The sequence below is a fragment of the Synchiropus splendidus genome, chromosome 1, assembly GCF_027744825.2.
Source record: "Synchiropus splendidus isolate RoL2022-P1 chromosome 1, RoL_Sspl_1.0, whole genome shotgun sequence".
Taxonomy (NCBI): Eukaryota; Metazoa; Chordata; class Actinopteri; order Syngnathiformes; family Callionymidae; genus Synchiropus; species Synchiropus splendidus.
The window spans coordinates 52,565,165-52,569,777 of NC_071334.1; positions in this window are offsets into that span (position 1 = coordinate 52,565,165).

Below are 4,613 nucleotides of genomic sequence, written 5' to 3' on the forward strand. Positions count from 1 at the left end.
GATTTGAAATAAAACACTCATCATTTGATCAACAATGGAGAAGCGTTGTCTCCAGTAAACAGATCCGCCACTTCTCACCCTGGGCCGGCCGCACAGCCGACATGAACACACCTCTTCTATAATTCAGGAGCAGTACTGCGTGGAGGCAGTTAACGGCCACTTAAAAGTAATTAATTGATTTTCTTACATGCCAGTAAGCAGGGGAATCGAATGACCCCAGCCCTAACAAAGGCAAACACATTGACACACAAATTTAAATAAATAATAATGAAGACTTCAGTGAGAGTGAAACGGACAGACACACAAACTATCCAACATGAAATAAAAAAAAACCCAAAAATATTATGCTCCATAAAGTCACCCAAAAAATGCCACAACACAGTTTCTATAAAAAACAGTGTAACAGCATTCTCAGGCCATTCTCTCTGTCCTCTATAAACACAGACCAAAACTGACTTAGGGGCCAATGTTCCCTCTAATTTTTCTAATGTGTCGGAGCAAACACACAGACTCTCTGAGTCTGGTCACCTGGACCACTGTCAGATGAGGGATGGGAATTTGCATAATTCACATTGAGGAATGGAACATGTGAAAAATAAAAAAGGTAGAAATAACTGAATCATAATCTAATATATTCTCAATATATATACATCAAGAATCTCCCACTAGGATAAGTAAACTAACTCTAGTCATTGAAGTGACATGACGCCATTGAGGGTGAAGAACTTAGAGGGAAGGTTGTGCAGTGACCTTCCTGAGGGTATGAAGGTCCTGGCTGGTTGGTCGGGGGTCGACATAATACAATGTGGTCCAGGGGGCGGGCTAAGACGGGCTTAAAACAAAATCTTAAAGTGGAAAGTCTAATGTGGAGAGGCAGCCAGTGCAGTTGAACTAGTTGGCGGTGTGATGGACAGTTCTTTAGTGCGAGCGTGAGAAGAGAATGACAGCAGTCCAGAAGGGAGAACTGAATATGTTTACATGTGTGAGCCTGGGTTTAGTTCAACATGTCAATATTAGCTGAAGGAAACTACTAATAACTGGACTGCACTGTTTTTACTTTAACTAAAACAAAATTGAACTGTCAAATAGGGCGGTGAGACTTCGGATATAGGAGACATGTTTCTGGACAGGAGTTTCAGGCAGCTATGAGCGAAGCTAGGAGAGAACGTTGAACCATCCATGCTAGAAGAGGAGCTCGATGGAGAGACACTCGGTGACACTGCATGAGCAGGTCGACCCCTGAAAGCAGAAGAGCTGCTTCGCCCGGACACTGAACGCACTGCGACATCATCTGATCATGGGAATTGCAACCTCGCGTGGGTTAACACTCGAAGTGTAAAGTAAACCAACTATGTGTGAATAAGGTGACAAATTAAGAGACTGGCATTGCCAAAAAAAGAAAGAAAAGACGCAAAGAAAAATAAAATATATTTAGGAACAAGGACCTGGAAAAACTGGGCCTGAAATGATATCATTAGAATCCTTAATGTAAGTGGCCCAGTGGTTAGTCCTCTCGCCTTGCTGCAAGAAGGTTGCAAAGGATGCGCATGGGTTTTCTCCAGGTACGCCAGTTTCCTCCCACAGCCCAATGTGCTCATTAGATGAATTGGACGCTCTAAAATTGAATGGTGTGTGTCCCCTGCGATGGACTGGGGTCCGGTCCAGAGTATATTCCTGCCTCTCTCCCAGTGACCGACCACTGGGATAGGCTCCAGCACTGCCCGCAACCCTGACCAGGACGAAGCACTGGTTCCCTGAGGATGGATGGACGTAATAAATCTAAGTAAGGAGTGAGTCTATGCCATCAACCCTATAAAAATATTTCATTTTATATGCATTTTATTTGAAGATAAAGTAAAACTATGGACCAGATGAATAAGAGATCGAAAGGCAATTTATTTGAAAATATATTTTCTATATTATTTTCAATTATTTTGAGAACAAGAAAAATACACAACAAATATAAAATGGCAAATGAAAAGAAGAAAAAGATGATATTTTAGTTTTAATACAAGAATATTATTTTTACTGTTGAACTAGTTACGGCTAAAAAAGAAAATTTCACTACATCTCAATTGTACAGTTTTACTTTGACCTCACAAGGGAGGGCCGAACAGTGAGGGCCCCAGAGGCTGCGCTTTGCCCAGGTCTGTTACAGAACATCCTCACTGAGCACTTGGCTCTTGTGTGGGCGCACGGGTCTCGAGTCATGACACTCCTCACCGCGGCCACGGTCTGGTGATGACTGAACGGTAACCCTGGGCTCACACCAAAAGCGGTCGCGGTTTCCGGCAACTCAGTGTGGCTCCACATCACCGCAAGGCAGCGACTCAGACGAGAGGTGGTTTCATGTGCATGCGCATGTGATCAGTTCACCCTATCAGATTTGTACCATGAGATTGGTGACACAATACTTCTTCTTTCTTCTTCTTTCATAATAGAGAGATGGAAAGGGAGCAGAGCAAAGAACAGGTCTAATGGTTCCTGCTCCTTATTCCCACTTTCCCTATTGTTCTGAACAGTGGATGTGAGTAACGTAGGTGTGTATCTGTATTTGGTTCTTATTTCTTGTGTGTATGTGTCCTTATATCCTTGTGGGGACCTTTTGCTATTTATGGGGACCTAAACCATTTGTCTGGACCCCACAAATTCAAGCCTCAATTTGAGGATGAAGACTTCAAACTAAGGGTTTTCGGGTTGGTTTAGGGTCCTGGTTAAAGTGAGCTGTGTGTTTTGGATGGTTAGGTTTAGTGTGAGAGGCTGGGGAAAGGGCGATGGCAATGAGTGGACTTCTTCTATCCAAGGGAAGCCCAATTTTTGAGGAAAACTTCTGCTGGACCCTACAAGGTTAAGCCTCAATTTGAGGATGAAGACTTCGAAATAACTGGGTTCCAGTTTGGTTCCAGAGTCCAGGTTCAGGTCAGCCATGTGTTTTGGATGGTTAGGTTTTGGGGGAGAGGCTGGGGAAAGGGTTATGTTGTGAGTGTTTCAGAACTTCTGTGCAATTCTTGGTTTGTCAGTGTATAAAGATTGTGAGTATTACACATTTGTAGATCGAGTTTTGCATTTGTCACTGAAATCAATATACAACTTTGACAAGTTCAAGTTTGGTATTTTTGGATCCAGGTATAGATACATCTACACATTTGTGACGCACGTTACATAATTGTGACCTTTTAGCAACAATAATAACCCCATAGATTAAGTCAAACAGAAGGCGCGATTCGATACTCTGGCGATATTTGGCCCACGATAACGATAATATCACAGTACACGATAACTGTGTGTCTGATATATTGCAAGAAATTTCATCAATATATCACAATGGATGTGACATAAACAGGAATCAATACTTACAAAACGTCATAATAATCCATTTATTCAATGTAAAATGTGCAAGAAAACAAGCAGAAAGAAAAGTGCATTTGCATAGCGCCTTGCTGCCTCCAGCCTTGTAAACATAAAATGTACAGCTGGACAAGTGACACTGCATGAACATGAATACCAGGACAGACGTGACTAGCAATGCTTCTCCTGCTGGTAACTCCCTCCCTCACCTGCAGCTGCTTCCGCCGACTTCACCCCCATTCACGTGATTTAAGGTCCATTATGTGAAACTTCCTCCCATCTAGTGTTGAGTTCATATATTGTAAAGAACTCTTGTGCGCCACACAGTTCAAAGAATGTGTTCACATACAACACAAAGACACATGCTAACTGGACATCCATCTTCAGCCAAGAGTGTCACCTAGTGAGCATGTGGCTGTGGGAGGAAACCGGAGTACTTGGAGAAAACCCATGCAGGCACAGGGAGCTCCACCCAAAAAAGTCCAGTGCTGGAAGCCAAGCCAGCTCTGTGCGCGTTGTTGTTGACGTTTGTCTGTTAAACTTTGATCATAATGGAACTGTGCCACAAAACATTAGTTTGCGATTGTTGGAGGAAGAGCCAAGGACTCTTGTCCCGGAAGCCACAGTGATGCGCCGTACAGCAGCCACGAGAATCCAAACATCACCTCGACACGTTGGTGTGTTCACAGCAGTTTGGACTGGAAAGTTGGAATCAACTAACTCAGAAATGAAAGCATGTGAGTTTGGCACGAAATGCTACTCACAATAGCAAAGCTAACGTCAAAGTAGCCCACATCTCTGCACTCATTGAGGCTTGGTTTGGAGTTTGTTGAAGTTTTTTTTGACATTTCACAACATGCTTTAACCAAATAATGAGTCAAACCGCGTGTTGCGCTGCTTCCCAAGTGTCAGGTAGGGTTAGCTTAGCTTAGCTTATAAGGCAACAGGCATATTCCATCTGAATGTTCTTTAACATCTCGAGTTCATGGTGTGAATTCATCAAACTCCATCTATCAGTCCGTGTCCTTGATTTAATCCTGGTATCCTGCCATTCTCAGTATCCTTTATGTTTCCTTCTCATACTCGTCAGGTCGGGTGTAGCATCTATAGCCGTTAGCAGCGCCGCTGTTTTTCACGTGACAGCAGCAGCTTCAAGTCCCTCACCAGGCCATGTATTTCAAGATGGAGGGTGACCACGAGGGGTCGATGCAAACAGAAGACTCATAGCGAACAGGCAAACTAGGATACGTTCGTGAACGGGAAAT